The 20,347-nt window shown below is 38.7% G+C and overlaps 1 pseudogene; it reads right to left on the bottom strand.

Annotated features, from left to right (window-relative positions):
- The window catches only part of LOC115221032, a 19,508-nt pseudogene extending 2,424 nt beyond the window's left edge, over positions 1-17,084 (bottom strand).
- Positions 17,085-20,347: the final 3,263 nt, after the last annotated feature.

Raw genomic sequence — 20,347 nt, 5'->3', positions numbered from 1 at the left:
TAAAGTCGACCTCAGCAGAATTTGAACACAGAATGTAAAGACAGATGAAATACCTATTTCTTTACTGTCCACAAGGGGATAAACACAGAGAGGACAAGCAAGGACAGACAAACGGACTAAGTCGATTATATCAACCCCAGTGCATAACTGGTACTTAGTTTATCGACCCTGAAAGGATTAAAGGCAAAGTCGACCTCGGCAGAATTTGAACTCAGAACGTAGTGGCAGACGAAATACTGCTAAGCATTTCGCCCAGTGTGCTAACGTTTCTGCCAGCTCGCCGCCTTAGTGTGATACTAATTCTGCCATCTCACTGCTTTCAAGTAATTTAATAACAGTTTCAGATGTTGGCACAAGGCCAGCAATTTTGAGGGAGGGGTAAGGTGATTACATCAGCCCCAGTACTCAACTGGTACTTATTTTATTGAGCCCCAAAAGATAAAATGCAAAGTCGACCTTAATGGCATTCGAACTCAGAACTAAGGTCACTTAGCATTTCCCCCAGCTTGGTAACGACTCTGCCAGCTCACCACCTTTGTGTAATTTGATAGCAAAACTAGTAAGCCTCGATATTTTTTCTTTTTTTGCCTTACCCATTTCTTCCAAGAGAAAGCTTAAGACGTCACTTCTTTGACTGGACGGTGTTCTGGAACTCATAAACGCTGAGTAATCAGTATCTTCTGATTCTGGTAATGATTCAACAGACACAACTTTTGAGATCAATTTTCCATCCTTGACTACAAACAAGGCTCTATCTTTTACCAAGTTCTGTCAAAAATATAACATATTAATTAATGTACACCAGTGACCAAAATGAAGGTTTCATATGTAAAATGATGCATGAAGAAAGAAGACTTCTGCTTCATAAATACATAGACACACACACATACACATCATCACCACCACTACCACCACCACCACCACCACTACCACCACCATTTAAATGATGACAATGATGATGATAATGATGATGATGATAATGATGATCATGATATGGATGTTGAGGATGATGTGTGTGTGTGTGTGTGTGTGTGTGTGAGTGTGGGTGTGGAGGAACAGGATAAACCCTAGTTATTAGTATAGTGAATGAGGTTATACAGGAAGATGTCATACCGAATGACTGGTTAAACAGCATCGAAGACAACTGCTACAAAAGTAAAGGGTCTGCCACAGATTGAAGTAACTACAGAGGCATCAAACAGCTGGACTAGGTCGAGAAAGCTATGGAAAGAGTCATAGCTCAATTAATTGGAGAAAGAAAGAGAGAGAGTAGATGAGATGTGGTTTGATTTTGTGCCGGGGACGAAAGTGCTATGAATGAGACTAGTGTGCAGGAGAAGTACTAAGCTAAAAGTAAGCTGTTGTACTAAGCTGTCTTCAGGATTTCTCACTTTGTGGTCTTGTGGTTTGCCCAAGGTGCCATGCAGTGGGACTGAACCTGGAATCATGAGATTGGGAAGCAAGCTTCTTTCCACACAGCACTCCATATATATATACATCATCATCATCATCATTTAACGTCCGCCCTCCATGCTGGCATGGGTTGGACGGTTTGACTGAGGACTGGTGAGGCAGAGGCTGCACCAGACTCCAATCTGATCTGGCAGAGTTTCTACAGCTAGATGCCCTTCCTAATGCCAACCACTCTGAGAGTGTAGTGGGTGCTTTTATGTACCACTGGCACAAGGGCCAGTCAGGCAGTTCTGGCAACAACTATGCTCAAAAGGTGTTTTTGCATGCTACTTGTTGAGAGAGCTAGTTAGTGGAAGAATGGCTTGTGAGAACCATAAAAGACATGTACAGAGATGCTGTTAGTAAGGTGAGAGTTTAGCTATGAGTACAATGATGAGTTTAGAGTACAGACAGGAGTTCATCAGGATTTGGTTCACAGTTGCCTTTTCTATTCATCACAATTATCCAGGCAACAATGGAAGAATTTAAGAGCAAATACCTGTGGGAACTGCTATATGCTGATGACCACACCCAAAGAAACCTCTTTAGTTCTGGTTCCTTTTTCATACTTCAAACTCTCATCTAGCTCAAAGCCACTTCTCAACTGTATCTTCATTCAGCTGAAAGGGATCCTCCACTGTAACCCGGTCAGTTCAAGTCTTGTGCTCTACAGAGTGATCTCCCCTTACAACAGCATCCAGTACACGCTGTAAAGTGGTTGGCATTTCAAACTGTTTATACATGGTTCCAGGTTCAGTCCCACTGCGTGGCATCTTGGGCAAGTGTATAACCTTTTTGGCATAATTTTATCAAAGAACATTTTTGGTATATTCCAAACACCATCTTAATAACCTAGAGATAGATTGTTTTCCTAAATCTATCATGGATAGCGAATTTCATAATTGATATGGTTGCAAAAGGATTCAACCCTTTCGTTACTGCATTTATTTTAAGATGATTTTTGTTTCTTTCAATTACTTTAAATATAACAAAGAATTGAGTAAAATAACTTAGTTATCATTAAGCTAGTGTTAGGAACATAAATTGTGACTAAGGTTTGGTGGAAGATTTTAATTTAAAACTTATGAAAACAAGACATTTGTAGTCAGAGCCAGAGCCGGTTTCAGCCGGGTTGGTAACAAAAGGATTTAAATGTTTAGAGATTAAAAACCAAAATAGAGAAAAAAAAATCCAAGATACTTACTTCGATTATTAAATCCATATCTTCTCTGCATTTTTCAGATATACTCAGATTTTCAATGACAGAATATGCTAATGGTAGATAAAATGCTACTGGGAATGAAAAAGCGATGCCTTCTGGAACACCATACCAACCTGGTAATAGAAAAGAAAGTATTTCTAAACAGCTTTGTTTTCATCAAGAATGCTATGTCAGTGGTTGGAATATAAACAAAGCAACTTAAAGCTTTCATGCAAGGAAGAAATAAATGTTGTGATCTACAGTTAAAGCTTATTATCCTCCAACCCCATGTTATATTATCCTTGTGTCAATCTAATGTAGAGCAGAATTCCACATGTGCATTCAGCCCTAGAATATACCCCGATGTAGGATATCATGTGGTAACCAAATAATGATATGAGCTTTTAAATGCAGGTTAGGAAGTCTAGAGTCAGGTTATGAGGTCTAGAGTATCACTCATCAACTTTTTCAGGTACCACTTGAAAAGGAAGATGAGAATGGAGAGGCAGGTTTTGTCTCGTGAAAGTTTCGAAAAAAGGTGGGTGAATGTAGCAAAGATGGTGCGTGCAAGTGACAAAACCACTTTGAGCATAATCTTGTAAATCAAAAACAGAGAGAGAGCACTTTGCTCTCATGTGTTTATTCCCTCCCTCCCTGAGGTTACTGTGGCCTTTTCCATAGGCTTTTCTTTCCATGGATAAACCTAATCTTGCTTCTTACATTTTAAAAATTTCTTTTGTGATACACAATCTCTTTTGATTGCCCTTTTTTTTTCCCCGACCCTTTTGATCAGAATTTTACTTTTTTTTCTGTTTTTTTCCTTTTTTCTTTTTCATTTTCAAAAAGAAAAGCTCTACATTTGTATTTGTCCCCTCTGTGTTCCGCCCTGTGTGGCCAATAAAGAAAGTTATCTATCTACCTATCTATTGATCGATCGATAGATAGATAGCTGGATAGATATATAGATAGATAGACAGACAGATATATATATATATATCATCATTTAATGTCCATGCTCCATGCTGTATATTGTATATTTGTGTGTTTCTCTTTACTTGTTTCAGTCATTTGACTGTGGCCATGCTGGAGCACCGCTTTTAGTCGAGCAAATCGACCACAGGACTTATTCTTTGTAAGCCTAGTACTTATTCTATCGGTCTCTTTTGCAGAACCAATAAGTTACTGGGATGTAAACACACCACCATTGGTTGTCAAGCGATGTTGGGGGGACAAACACAGACACACAAACATATACACACATATATATATACAACGGATTTCTTTCAGTTTCTGTCTACCAAGTCCACTCACAAGGCTTTGGTTGGCCCGAGGCTATAGTAGAACACACTTGTCCAAGGTGCCACGCAGTGGGAATGAACCTGGAACCATGTGGCAAGCTACTTACCACACAGCCACTCCTGTGCCTATGTGTGTGTAGTAGTAGAACAAGAAAGGTACAGTATTATATATTTGAAAAAATGAATAGAAATTGCTTTTCTGATCATTTTTCCACTTCAATAATTAGATGTTTACAAAAGGTTATTTTTATCACAAACATCTAATTATCGAAGTGGAAAATTTTTCAGAAAAGCCATTTCTATTCGTTTTTGCAACTATATATATATTGGACAATGAACTTTGCTTGCGAAAACCTATTGAGGTAAGTGTAAACAAAACAAAGCAAAATCGCTGACGTGGCCAATGATAGTAGAGCCTGATTGGCCCTCATGCCAGTGGAATGTTAAAAGTACATCTGAGCATGATCGTTGTCAGGGCCTCGGATTGGCTCCTGTGCTGGAAACATGTGAAACGCACCATTCGAGCATGACTGTTGCCAGCGGCGCTTTATCGGCACATGTGCCGGTGGCACGTGGAAAACGACAATTGAGCGTGGTCGTTGCCAGTGCCACTGGACTGGCTCCCATGCAAGTAGCATGCAAAAACACCTTTTGAGCATAGTTGTTGCCAGAACTGCCTGACTGGCCCTTGTGCCAGTGGTACGTAAAAGCACCCACTACACTCTCAGAGTGGTTGGCATTAGGAAGGGCATCCAGCTGTAGAAATTTTGCCAGATCAGATTGGAGTCTGGTGCAGCCTCTGCCTCACCAGTCCTCACTCAAACCGTCCAACCCATGCCAGCATGGAGGGCGGACATTAAACGATGATGATGATGATATAATATATATATATATATATATATATATATATATATATGGAGTGCTGTGTGGAAAGAAGCTTGCTTCCCAATCTCATGACTCCAGGTTCAGTCCCACTGCATGGCACCTTGGGCAAGTGTCTTCTACTATAGCCTCAGGCCAATCAAAACCTGGTGGGTGGATTTGGTAGACAGAAACTGAAAGAAGTCTGTCGTATGTATGTGTGTACTTTGTGGTGTGTGTGTGTGTGTGTGTGTGTGTGTGTGTGTGTGCATGTGTGTGTGTGTGTGTGCATGTGTGTGTGTGTGTGTCTGTGTATTTGTGTATCTGTGTTTGTCTCTCCACCATCGCTTAACAACCAATGTTGGTGTGTCTACACCCTCGTAAATTAGCAGTTCAGCAAAAGAGACCGATAGAATGAGTGCTGGACTTGACTTACAAAGAATAAGTCCCGGGGTCGATTTGTTTCACTAAAGGTGATGCTCCAGCATGGCCACAGTCAAATGACTGAAACAAATAAAAGAACAAAAGAAAGAACATATACAAATACACACACACTTGTGCAAATACACACACATACACACATACACACACACACACACACACACACAGACACACACATGGAAACTAGTATTTTTGGTACTCATTTTCAATTAAGTGTACTGGAAAATCTGGAAACCAAAAGAAGCAGCACAAATGCTAGGACACAACAACCTCGTTAGCAGATCGAGTGCAGAAATGAACAGCATATGGGAACCGGTAATTAGGAAGGATAGGAGAATATTAGAGTTATAAGCCCTAAAATTTACTCCATAGTTGCTCACGGGCATATGGCATAGTGGTTAAGAGTGCAGGCTACTAACCCCGAGATTCCGGGTTTGATTCCAGGCAGTGACTGGATAATGATGCTGATGATGATGGTGATGATGATGATGATGATGATTTCGTTGTCGTCATAAATTTCATGACTAGCTGTTAAAAAAAAATGCTCTCTAAAGAACTAAACTGGAACTTTCGTTTCTAAAGAATTTAACGCTGACTGTAACCGAAATGAATTAAGATTAAATACGGAAGAATTTTGCTTACCATCGGATATAAGAGTCGCAGAGAATATGGCATTTGATGAAAACCATTCCACCAGTAATTTAATGTTGTTGTTATGGCATGACCAATGAGATGGTAGGTAGGGTGTTGTAAATTCATTTCATTGACGTGTTTTCTTGAACTGACTTCATTTACATACTCCTTCTTGAGCCAGCTTGTTGATGAAAATATCATTTAATGGCTGAGAGAATGTAGCTGGACCAACAACTGCACAATCAAACTCTCTAACTAAAGTCTTGTCCAATTCTATCAAATAATCATTGCTGATACTTCCCAATATAACAACGTTATCAATGGAGCAGCTGCTTGCTGGCAGTTTTTCAGCTAAAACAGATTTGGCCTGGTTTTCAATTACTTTTGAAACACCAATAATATTTCTGGATGAAATGTGAGAAACAATCTCATTTAATATGCTAATATTAAACACATGTAATTATTTCCTGCAACTAATAGCAACGTGTCACTTTTGGCAACTTTCAACAGAGTTGTCCCATAAAACCCAAAAGAACAGCGTTTCTTTCCGTCCACCGATGTGTACTTTTTCTCTTCTTTCCTTTCTACCTCATCCAAAAAGATAATAATTCTACTTCCTTTAAAAGCTTTTTCACAGTCAGATGTAACAAAGACATTCAAATACAGAAGTCCATAAGCCATGTTTTGTATATTTTCAGCGATGTATTGCAATTCAGCTGTCTGTGCTGGATCGCAGTCCAGAAGACACAATGAAATTTTCTCTTCACCAAATATTTTCCCTGAGAGTAAACTGTCGACCAAACTGAAACAAACTGGGCTACTAGCATTTGTTATGCACACTTTAATGAATTTTTCGTTTCTTATCCTTTCTTTTTCTTCTTCATCAAGTTCGATTTTAGTGGTTTGATTTTCATAAGCAATGATTTTCATACTTTTGCCGTCCAAATCAATAGTAACGCCATATAGTAGCCGTATGCATATTCTTCAAATTCATTCGATCCACCAATTAAAACACTTTTCCACCTCGATCAACCAATTCTCTCCAAATTATTGGTGATTGGTCATGCTTCCAACCATTTGCCTCACATATTTCACAAAGCCATTCCTGAATCACACAAAGTTAAACAAAAATTAAAACCAACATAAAACTGAATTGAAACATTGATAAAGCATAGGTATTAACTATTATATCATAGCCATTAACTATTGCAGAAATTCAATTTCCTCTAGGAAAAATGTTTGTGTACACACAATTATTATCTTTTGTACATTAGGCATAAAATATGCATGCACATAATAGACACAGGAGTGGCTGTGTGGTAAGTAGCTTGCTAACCAACCACATGGTTCCGGGTTCAGTCCCACTGCGTGGCATCTTGGGCAAGTGTCTTCTGCTATAGCCCCGGGCCGACCAATGCCTTGTGAGTGGATTTAGTAGAAGGAAAATGAAAGAAGTCTGTCGTATATATGTATATATATATGTGTGTGTGTGTGTGTATGTGTGTGTGTGTGTGTGTGTGTGTGCGTGCGTGTATGTTTGTGTCTGTGTTTGTCCCCCCAACATCGCTTGACAACTGATGCTAGTGTGTTTATATCCCCATAACTTAGTGGTTCAGCAAAAGAGACAGATAGAACAAGTACTAGGCTTACAAAGAATAATTCCTGGGGTCGATTTGCTCGACTAAAGGCGGTTTTTCAGCATGGCCACAGTCAAATGACTGAAACAAGTAAAAGAGAGTAAGAAGAGAGGGTACATGAGCAGGTGCCCTGCTTAAAGAAAACATTGCCCCTAAGACAGCACCTGAGATGCACACGATGATCAACAAGAGTAGAAAAGCAGCAACTGTCATGCTCCAAATGTGACAGGAAGGGCATACAGATGCAAACAATCTGCCTCAGCATAAATTTCATGCAAGCCATGTGAGCATGGAAAAGGGAATATTAGAATGATGATGATTATATATATATATATATATATGTCATAAATATATGACTGAAACAAGTAAATGAACATATATATATATATATATCATCATCATCATCATCATCATCGTTTAGCGTCTGTTTTCCATGCTAGCATGGGTTGGACGGTTCTACTGGGGTCTGTGAAGCCAGAAGGCTTCATCAGGCCCAGTGAAATCTGGCAGTGTTTCTACGGCTGGATGCCCTTCCTAACGCCAACCACTCCGTGAGTGTAGTGGGTGCTTTTTATGTGCCACCCGCACAGGTGCCAGACAGAGCTGGCAAACGGCCACGAACGGATGGTGCTTTCTATGTGTCACCGGCACGAGGGCCAGGCGAGGCTGGCAATGGACACGAAACGGGGCGGTGCTGGCAACGGTCGCGAAACGGAAGGTTCTCTTACATGCCACCGGCACTGGTAACACATCTGCAATTTCCATTGATCGATTTCGATTCTGATCCTCACTTGCCTCAACGGTCTTCACAAGTAGAGTTTTGTGTCCCAAGAAGGGAAGGTATGCATACGTAGGCTGGCTCCATCCCATGTAGAAGGCCACGGGTTATGGACTCACTTGTCCTGCCGGGTCTTCTCGCGCACAGCACACTTCCAGAGGTCTCGGTCTCTAGTCATTTCCTCAGTGGGACCTAAAGTTCGAAGGTCGTGCTTCACCACCTCGTCCCAGGTTTTCCTGGGTCTGCCTCTTCCACAGGTTCCCTCAACCGCTAGGGTGTGGCACTTTTTCACACAACTATCTTCATCCATTCTCGCCACATGACCATACCAGCGCAAACGTCTCTCTTGGACACCACAACTGATGCTTCTTAGGTCCAGCTTTTCTCTCAAGGTACTTACACTCTGCCGAGTATGAGTACTGACATTACACATCCATCGGAGCATACTGGCTTCATTTCTTGCGAGCTTACGCATATCCTCAGCAGTCACGGCCCATGTTTCACTGCCATGTAGCATGGCTGTTCGTACACACGCATCATACAGTCTGCCTTTCACTCTGTGCGAGAGGCCTTTTGTCACCAGCAGAGGTAAGAGCTCTCTGAACTTTGCCCAAGCTATTCTTACTCTAGCAGTTACACTTTCAGCACACCCCGCCCCCCGCTGCTGACTTGGTCACCTAGGTAACGGAAACTATCAACTATTTCTAGTTTTTCTCCCTGGAAAGTGACGGAAGTTGGTCTCAGAGCTTTTAGTGTTTATTGTTCCTGAGCATCTGCGACATACAAAAACCATCTTCCTAGTTAGCCTTCTTTGACATTGCTGCACCTCTTATGTGTCCATAGCTTACACTTGGTGCATCTTATAGAGTTTCTACCTACACCCTTTCTACAGATCGAGCAGGGCCATCTACCTGAAGGCGTTTGTGATTTGTCTACCTTCCTACTGATTGCGACTTTGGTTTTAGCTAGATTGACTCTGAGGCCCTTCGATTCTAATCCTTGTTTCCACACCTGAAACTTCTCCTCCAGTTCTGATAGCGACTCAGCAATTAGAGCAAGGTCATCAGCATAGAGGAGCTCCCAAGGGCATCCTGTCTTGAATTCCACCGTTTTGCCTGGAGGACTATGATAAATAGGAGGGGGCTGAGTACTGAGCCTTGGTGGACCCCTACCTACTCTACCCGGAATTCTTCACTGTACTCGTTTCCAACCCTCACCCTACTAGCAGCGTCCCTATACATGGCCCGCACAGCTCTCACTAGCCATTCATCTATCCCTGGTTTCCTCATTGCCCACCAGATAAGGGATCGGGGGACCCTGTCGAAGGCTTTCTCCATGTCAACAAAAGCCAGGTACAGGGGCTTATCTTGGCTGGTAGGTATTTCTCCTGCAGCTGCCTTACCAGGAATATAGCATCAGTAGTACTTTTCCCTGGCACAAACCCAAACTGCATCTCATCTAAACTAACTCTCTCTCTAATTAGTTGGGCTATGACCCTCTCCGTAACCTTCATTACCTGATCCAACAGCTTGATACCTCTGTAGTTATTTGTATCTAGGGCGTCACCTTTATCTTTGTAGCAGTTGACTATTATGCTGCTACACCAGTCATATATATATATATATATAATATAATATATATATATATATATGTTCATTTACTTGTTTCAGTCATTTTGACTGTGGCCATGCTGGAGCACTGCCTTTAGTCGACCCCAGGACTTATTCTTTGTAAGCCAAGTACTTATTCTATTGGTTTCATTTGCCAAACCGCAAAGTTATGGGGACATAAACACACCGACATCGGTTGTCAATTAATGGCTAGGGGACAAACACATACACAAATACATACATACATACATATATATATATATATATATATCAATAGATAGGGTGGGGCGACTGAAGAAATACCAGTTATGTACTGGCGTCGATGTGATCAACATAATTCCTTTGTCTGGTCATGTCGGTACCCTCTATGTTTAGCCCCTTGTGGGTATAATATATATATATATATATATATAGTTATCTGTATGCCCCCACACACACACATGCATACATACATATATAAAACAAAAAGGGAAACACCCACTACACTCTCGGAGTAGTTGGCATTAGGAAGGGCATCCAGCTGTAGAAACTCTGCCAGATCAAGATTGGAGCCTGGTGCAGCCATCGGGTTCGCCAGCCCTCAGTCAAAATCATCCAACCCATGGAAAGCGGACGTTTAAACGATGATGATGATGATGATGATATTTATATATGTATAAGAAACTAGCAGTATCGCCTGGCGTTGCTCGGGTTTGTAAGGGAAATAACTATACAAGCATTTTTAGAGAGTTACTTCCCTTATATAAAACCGAGTTAAAATGCATTAAAAAAACGAAAAAATGATGGTAAATTTTTTTTCAAATCGTAGACTCATCATAGACGCGTGCTAATACCCAGAAGGGCTCGATATGAATCACGACTATAAGATACCTGCTTTTGGTTAAACTGCACCGCAAAATGTGGGAGTAGATAGGAATCTAAATCGGAGTAGACAGACACTCACACACACAACTTCAGTTTTATATATAAAGATATAACTAACCGGCCATTCTGCAGTTGTTTTCACAATTTTGTGAATTTTGAAATCTGGAAGATTACGTGCGAGTTTGTCCCCAAGCAGCTCTGCTCGGACATAGTAAGGGCAGTCTTGCATTCCTTTGAGAAAAAGAGACGAAAAGAAAAAAATGTTATGAACAATTGTGAGAACTGTTCAGCATTCCATTTAAGATAAACACATATTATTATGAATAAGAAATATTAAAGGGAATATGGTGCATACAGAGAATATTATATTGGGTTGTCTGGAAAGTTCGTGCTGATTTGTAGTAGCTTATCTTTCGACTTATTTTAGAACATGGTTGAGTCCATAAAATAGGATTTGACTACACCTCCATTTAGAGCACAGTTTAGAGCTATCTTTTCGTGGAAGAAGGTTTATGTTCCTATAATCTGTGTTTATTCTGTAACCCTTTAAAATGGAAGATAAAAAAGTTCATTTTCGGCACTTGATGCTTTGGGAACCAAACAAAAATTGCTGCAGCTCGGCTGGGATGTGTTACCCCACCCTCCATATTCACCAGATATTGCTTCTTCGCATTTCCACTTATTCAGGTCTCTGCAAAAAGATACCTTGATGAATTCTTTGCCAGGAAAACACCTCAATTCTGGGAAGAGGGTATTTTCAAGTTAAAGGAAAGATGGGGACGAATTGTGCAACAAAATAGTTCATATTCGGTAGATTAAAAAGGTAATGCCAAGTATTTATTAACCTTTTTCTTTCCTTTAAAAATCGGCACGAACTTTCCAGACAACCCAATAGTTACAAATTACATTGCTCAGTGGTTTGAGCGTAGGGCTCACAATCATGAGGTGGTGATTTCGATTCCCAGACCGAGCTGCTTATTGTGTTCTTAAACAAAACACTTTATTTCATATTGTTCCAGTTCACTCAGCTGTAGAAATGAGTTGTGACATCACTGGTACCGAGTTGTATAGCAAGTGACTTGATCTGAGATCGTGTGCTAAAACAAAAAAACAATTGCAGCATGGAAGATATTTGTAAGCCATCCAAGAACACACAAAAACCGTTAATTTAATTTTCATTTGTGTCAAAATATTTTCTTCGTCTTGAAAACCACGACCTGTTTGTTCACTGACAAAACTTGGGGCTTATTGCCATTTATTGACGAGTATTATATATTTTATAGAGAAAATATTTTTCTGGGAACGAATTACGGTTTATAACATTGCTGCTATGGAAAATTATTGCTCTGCTTTACGAGTTTTTGTTTTAGGAGCGGTTTCCGAGTACAAATTAACTCGTATATCGAGGCCTTACTATACTTAAAAACTATTCTTTGCATAATTTTGTAGGAAAAGCAATTAAAGGGAAACAACTCTTGTCAACCTGTTCCTGCTCTTAAGAGATTCGCAATATTAATTTTTGGCTTCGTTCTAACAATTCTTCAACTTTCTTTAGATGTGTTTGGTTTGTGGAGACAAAATTAAATTTCTTTACGTCAATCAAGTCGGGAAAATTAAGAAAAAAAAAAAAAAGAGAAATTCAGAATTATGAGGGAAAATAACACGCTTAATAATAATAATATTAATAATATATTCCTGATATTCGTTTTAATATATTTAAAACTTATTCTTTGCATAATTTTGTAGGAAAAGCAATTAAAGGGAAACAACTCTTGTCAACCTGTTCCTGCTCTTAAGAAATTCGCAATATTAATTTTTCATGTCTTCACAAACGTTGTCAAAAGATTTCATCAAAATATAAGGCAGTATGACTCTCCCCTGACACAACAAAACTCTTAGTTATTTCGCAAACTATTAGTTGTAACTAAGATAAATAAATAAATAAATAAATAAACAAATAAAACTGAAGGTTTTTTCTTTTCTTTTCTTTCCTATTATTCCTTTCACATAATTATCTAAAAACAGTTTTTCGAAGTATGATTTAAGATAATGTGGTTTTAATGTAGGGAGGGCATTTTGTATGTGTACTTGAGTGCGTGTGTATAATATAGATAGAGAAGAGAGAGAGAGAGAGAGAGAGAGAGAGAGAGAGAGAGAGAGAGAGAGATGGAGAGAGAGAGAGGCAGATAGATGAACAGATAGCAGATAGATGGACAGATAGATAGATAGATAGATAGATAGATAGATAGATAGATAGATAGATAGATAGATAGATAGATAGATAGACAGATAGATAGATAGATAGATGGATAGATGGACAGATAGATAGATAGATAGATAGATAGATAGATAGATAGATAGATAGATAGATAGATAGATAGATAGACAGACAGACAGACAGACAGACAGACAGGCAGGCAGGCAGATATGCGCGCACACACACATTTCTGAGTTGCCCTTGTCGAGTAGCTGACTTGATCTGAGACTAATTGAAACAATTACATCGTAATTGTTTGAATACACAAACGTCCTTTAAGGCCCTCATGCTTCCCGAAATCCGTCGAAACTACACCTGATTATATATACACTTTAGATGAGTTGTAGTGCACCTGAGCACTGTACACAATTATTATTATTATTATTATAACCGAAGCAATAATTAACATCGTTGAAGAGCCATAAAAGCTGTTAAAAACAGAAATACGACTAGGCCTCATATATATATATCGGAGACACCATAGGAATGGTAGGGACACCACAAGAATGGTAAATAGTTGACGGCACAAAAGAAATAACTTTAAACGAGCTAAAATAGTATTTGGGATGCCTTATCTCCACTGTATAGAAGCAGATGTGTTACATAAGATTAATTTTGAGGACCTGATCACAGTCTTAGCAATTAAAAAAAGTTTTTAAAACACTTTAAATATAAATAAAGTGGAAGTATAGAAAAAAATAAACACTATTTTTCATTTTTCTGTTAATTTTGTTTCATATCGAAAAATGAAAAAAAAATTTTTTTATGGTTTATCGTTGCTTATATTTTGAACTATATACATGTGGTGGGTACCACAATCTTTTAAGCGCTTCGGTACCTCTGTGGGTCTTAATCCGTCCCTGTGTATATCACGGACGACAGAAGATAGTTGTACTCGGGAACGGATGTAAAGAGGTGCATAGCTTCCTCTCATTAATACCCGTGATTAACGTAGTTACGTGACAAATACTAGGGCAGTTAAAATGTAGAAATAACAAGTAGATTCACCCTTTGATAAGAATTATGGCTTTCTATAAGATTCACTTGAAGCATGAATTTGTGTTTAACACTCGTTGGACCCTTTGTTATTATATACTATTCTACATACAGTACTGTCAATACTATTAGGGAAGCTAAACTGAATGTTAAATACACACACACAAACAGCTATGCATATATACTCATACTAACATGCACCGTAAAGCTAAACCCTTTATGAACGGGAAACCTAAGGTAAGATATATATATATATATATAATATATAATATATATATATATCGCTCTTGCGTTTCATGTTTGATCTTTGACTTCTGGCCGAAATCAGATCGCCATGTTGATTCGCCAGCTTTTGCACGCATATTTTTTCTCTCCTTCTTTCTGTGTTTTTTTTCTCTGTGTATCTTTCTGTTGAAGAGCGTAGGCTCGAAACGTTAAAGACTTATCTCATTTATATTTCCTGAGCGCCATACTAATACAATTGTTTGTTTGTATTCCACCTGCCTTCGTCTTTTGTTTATTTCCGTAAACCTGCCTTCGTCTATTTTCATAAAGCTTACCGTTATATATATATATATATATATATATATAATATATATATATATATATATATATATATATATATATAACGGTAAGCTTTATGAAAATATATATATATATAATATAGTCAATAATAAAAGGGTAAAATTAATTAATTATTAATTAATAATTTTACCAAGTAGTGTTCAGTATGTAAAAAAGACCATTTACGGTATATTTAAAGCATTACGTTATATAATTAGGATTCAGTAAAAAAATTTACTTCACCACACACCGAACTTTTAGAAATAGCAGACAAAAGAGACTTTTCTTATAGTAGAGGAAATAGCTAAAATTTTGGGGATGCTATTTCTAAAAGTTCGGTGTGTGGTAAAGTAATTTTTTTTTACTGAACCCTAATTATATAACGTAATGTTTTAAATATATATATATATACAATAATATGTTACATTTCTCGATAGTCAAGATAAAACTCCGAGTTTCAGATGCCGAAGTGGAAATGCACAACACCATCTCTTCGGTTATCTGGCTAAGAGATAGTGTTGTGGATTTCTACTTCGGCATCTGAAACTCGGAGTTTTATCTTGACTATCGAGTAATGTAACATATTATTGTATAGATAAATTCCTCTGTTTACATAATATTGAGGTCTCTTTCTTTCTTTTGTTATCTTACCGTTTTATCAATATATATATATATATATATTATATATATATATAATATATATATATATATATATATATATATATATATATATATAGAGAGAGAGAGAGAGAGAGAGAGAGAGAGAAAGAGAGAGAGAGTAGTTGTATACTGTCAACTTAATGTGACAGTCCCAGGAAGGGAATCACACACCACCGCTATTTAGCCCTAGGAAGCATCAACGCTTCCTGTCGGCCTTGACACAGTTCCCGTGTCCTTTGGAAAAGTTCCTGATTTTAAGGGTGTCGCGAAGGGACTGGCTGGAGGCCCAACCTTCCGAGTTGTTCAGCAGAGCTTAGAAAAACTGAAGAACCGCTGCAATAAGCGCGTGAATCATAATAATAAAATCAAAATTAACCGATTCTCCTGTATTTTCTTTTACCCGAAGCCAGAAACTTTTCAGCACCCCCCTCGTGTGAGACTCTGTGTGTGTGTGTGTGTGAGCGTGCGTGTGCACGTGTGTACACCGTTCTGCTATAAGACACGAGGTCTGAAATTTTAGGATCACTCCGACTCTCAGTGCACGACTCCGAAAGGATGAAAGGCCGAGTCGACCTTGGCGGAATTTGAACTCGGAACGTAAAGACAGACGAAATGCCGCTGAGAACTTTGTTCGGTGCTAACGATTCTGGCAAGCTCACCTTTCTAAATATGTATGCATGTAAGCATGCAAGTATGTATGTATGTATGTATGTATGTATGTATGTATGTATGTATGTATGTATGTATGTATGTATGTATGTATGTATGTATGTATGTATGTATCTGTCTGTCTGTCTGTCTATCTATCTATTTATCCCTATCTATCTATCTATCTATCTATCTATCTATCTATCTATCTATCTATCTATCTATCTATCTATCTATCTATCTATCTGTCTGTCTGTCATTCTATGTATGTATGTATGTATGCAAGTATGTATGTATGTATGTATGTATGTATGTATGTATGTATGTATGTATGTATGTATGTATGTATGTATGTATGTATCTGTCTGTCTGTCTGTCTATCTATCTATCTATCTATCTCTCTATCTATCTATCTAGGATCTATCTATCTATCTATCTCTATCTCTCTCTCACTCTCTCTATCTATCTATCTATCTATCTATATCTATCTATCTATCTATCTCTCTCTCTCTCTCTCTCTCTATCTATCTATCTATCTATCTATCTAGGATCTATCTATCTATCTATCTAGGATCTATCTATCTATCTATCTAGGATCTATCTATCTATCTATCTATCTATCTATCTATCTATCTATCTATCTATCTATCTATCTATCTATCTATCTATCTATCTATCTATCTATCTATCTATCTCCGTATTCTACACACACATACACATAGTAAACCCAGTCTCTGTTTAGATCTCGGGTTGTAGCTTTTACGTTGCTAATGTTTATGTATAACGTAGGATACTATTTTCCCCCGCAGTCTTAAAAATATCAGCTTTCCCGCTGACTTGGAAAAGGCAACAGGAGACGACTATGTGGTTACATTCGAAAACGGATGCCACATAGCATGACAAAATAATTGCAAACGACAATTATCTAATGGTAATGTTATATTTAACCAGAAAATAAACGTATTTGTGTTTAGTGATAAAAAAGAAAGAATAAGAAAGAGCTGAGAAAGGAAATGTAATCCACTAAGTTTTACCTGCGATCACAAATTTCGCCATGAGTGCGCCAGCTGGTTGTTATGGTAACGATAAACAAATACAAACGTAATTTTTTTTTTTTGACGTATACGGATACAAAGCCATGGATTTGTAAGGGAAAGAGATGATAGTGGATACCAATCGATTCTAGTACATGACTGCATCTTATTTTTCATCGATCCAGATGTGATGGATTGATGAATGTCAAAGTCGATCAGCCAGGGCAACACTCGGGTGTTACGTGGCTGTTATGGGAGAAACTCTGAATTTTGGGTACCACAATCTTTTAAGCGCTTCTGTGCCTCTATAGGTTTTAATCCGTCCTATACAATACCTCATCAATTTTTTTTTTTTTTTTGTATTTTCAAAAATTATTTTCGAACTTGTGATCTTTACGCTGGAATTCATACGATTATGCAAAAAAAAAGGCTAATTTGCTTCTTTAGGCATAGGCTGTGTAGGAAGAGGTTTGCTTGCCACTCGCAAGCATATATACATATATATGTGTGTGTGTGTATGTGTGTGTGTGTGTGTGTGCGTGTGTGTGTGTGTGTATATATATAATGAAAATTACAGACATCTCATTTTAACAGATATATTTACCAAAATTTCATAAAAATATCTTGAAACATTAAAGAGTAAATTTATTCAATAAAATCGTCATTGGCTTCAACCACGGCCTTCATACAACTTCGGAATCTCCTGCAACTCTTCTGGATGGTCTCCTTGTTTAAGTTGGTGAATGCTGCCATAATCCTTGCCTTCAGTTCATCTTTGGTTACAAGGAGTTTTGTTGGTCTCTTGCTCTACTGCATCCACACATAATAATCATGGGGGTTACAGTCTGGAATGATAGGCAGCCAAATGTTAGGGGTGATGTGATCTCAGAAATAGCCTGACAGTCAAAACTGGATTCTCCTGCTTGTGTGGCATGGTGCAGAGTCCTGTTGCCAGAGATAGGGTCGTCCAACAGCCACCCTCTTGACCCAGGGCAGCAATACCTCCTCCAGGCACTTGATGTAGGGCTCTGTACTGAGTCTGAGGCTGTATGGGAAGATGAATGGAGGCATAACGTCGCCATCACCAGTGATCACCGCAAATGGATGGAAGCACTCCGTCGGTTATGACGACGAGGGTCCCGGTTGATCTGAATCAACGGAACAGCCTGCTCGTGAAATTAACGTGTAAGTGGCTGAGCACTCCACAGACACGTGTACCCTTAACGTAGTTCTCGGGGATATTCAGCGTGACACAGAGAGTGACAAGGCTGACCCTTTGAAATACAGGTACAACAGAAACAGGGAGTAAGAGTGAGAGAAAGTTGTGGTGAAAGAGTACAGCAGGGATCACCACACCACCATCCCTGCCGGAGCCTCGTGGAACTTTTAGGTGTTTTCGCTCAATAAACACTCACAATGCCCGGTCTGGGAATCGAAACGGCGATCCTACGACCGCGAGAACGCTGCACTAACCACTGGACCATTGCGCCTCCATCACCGCAAATACCATGATGTTGACTGGATGTTTGATGTTCATCACTCTGAGTACATGTTTTGGGGACACGGCAAGCCAAGAGTTGTTCTGTGCGTTCACCATCTGATCCTGGCAGAAATTTTTCTCACCTGAGAAAAACTAAAGCATGTTCAGCTGAAAGGGATGCTTGAATTTGTTCAAAAGCATCGTAGCATGGTCTTTCCTCTTGTCCTTGATGGCTTGGGATAAAAATTGGCCCTTTCTCATCTTGTATGAGGAATACCGAATGCCTTCATGCACTAACTGCCTTATAACAAACTCAGACACTCCCATGTCCCTGACGATGGACCTGATTGACTTGGAGGGATTGTTGTCAATCATGGCCTGGATCTCATCAACAAATTGAGGAGTTTTTTTTTTTCTTATCAGAACGGTCAGAGTGAGTCTTTCAAGCTGCCGTACTTTCCACTAGACTCATCCAACTCTTTCCGAATCCTCTGCATTGTCCTCAAATTGACACTCAAACACGCTGAAATATTCGTATTAGAGTTTCAAGTGCAAATTCCAAGCAGTACAGCATGTCATTTCCAAATTTCTGACAGAGTGAATTGCGTCATGGTGCTGTCTTTCTCACAGACGGTTCCCAACTGACCCTACTATACTGTGTAGTTGATAAAATAAAAAAAAATCAATGCACATGCACGAAGTTAAAAAAATATAAAATGGTCACAACTTACCCATTGTACCCTGTATGTATGTATGTATGTATGTATGTATGTATGTATGTATGTATGTATGGGATCTTTTCCTTTTGAATGACAGTTTTCAACACAATTTCTAGTTAACTTCGTATACTGGTAGAATGTGTCAAAGTAAAACATTTTTTTCTCTTGGCTTTCTTGAGAAAATTGTAATTTGTAAGTTTAACGTAGTTTTACAATTTTCTCAAGAAAGCCAAGAGAAAAAAATTGTTTTATTTTGACACATTCTACCAGTATACGAAGTTTTAAAGTGTTTTGTTAACTAGAAATTGTGTTGAAAACTGCCGTTCGAAAGGAAAAGATCCTATGTATGTATATTTAACACTGCTAGAGACTTCGGAGTAACTGTCAATAACAACAGAAGCTGGACTGCCCAAACAGTTAAGTTGACATGGCCCGCAGGACTTGCTCTTGGATCTTTAGGACTTTCCGGTCGAGGTTGGTAAATCATTTTAACTACCACCTGATAAGAAAGATCCATCTGGAGAAAAAGTGCCTGCCTCAAACAGTGTTCGAGAAAAGGTGTAAAGAAGCTGAAATTGAATAGGACCGTGTTAGTGTAGCCGGTCAAGGCGAAAAAGACGAAGGAACGGAAAACAAAGGAAAAAAAGGAAAAGGTCGGCGGGTTAAATAAACAACCCTCCCCTAAAATTTCGGGTCTTGTGCCTAGAGTGGGAAAGAATAATTAAATTATGCACCGGGAAAATTGTCTTACATGAAACCGGTCTGGGATCTTTTCAGTTTGACCGGTAGTTTTTTCTAGCGGTGTCATATGAAATTGTCACCCATAATTATGACCCTAGTATCGATCTATTGCATTTCAATCTGTTTTAGGGTTAGGGTTAGTTAGGGGTGGGGAGGGAAGGGTATCTTTTTTTCTTCAGAAATGTAAATAAACCCAATCCTGTTTCTTAAACGAGGGACATATTCATACGGCACAGAATGTTTTCACCTCAATAGACGTCATTGATTGGCTGAAATTGCAGAAATTGAGGAAAAAATAACAACAAATACCTTACAAACTATAGAATTTTCTCAATAAATCCAAGAGAAAAAGATGTTTTATAAACACATTCTACCAGTATATGAAGTTTAAAAGTGTTTAGTTACGTGAAAATTATTTAAAAAACTGCCGGTCAAACCGAAAAGATCCCTGCTTTATTTTATCACTTGAAGGC

The sequence above is a fragment of the Octopus sinensis genome, linkage group LG17 (genome assembly GCF_006345805.1).
Source record: "Octopus sinensis linkage group LG17, ASM634580v1, whole genome shotgun sequence".
Classification (NCBI taxonomy): domain Eukaryota; kingdom Metazoa; phylum Mollusca; class Cephalopoda; order Octopoda; family Octopodidae; genus Octopus; species Octopus sinensis.
The sequence above is the reverse complement of the archived record's forward strand: the minus strand, read 5'-3'. Positions and strand labels throughout refer to the sequence as shown.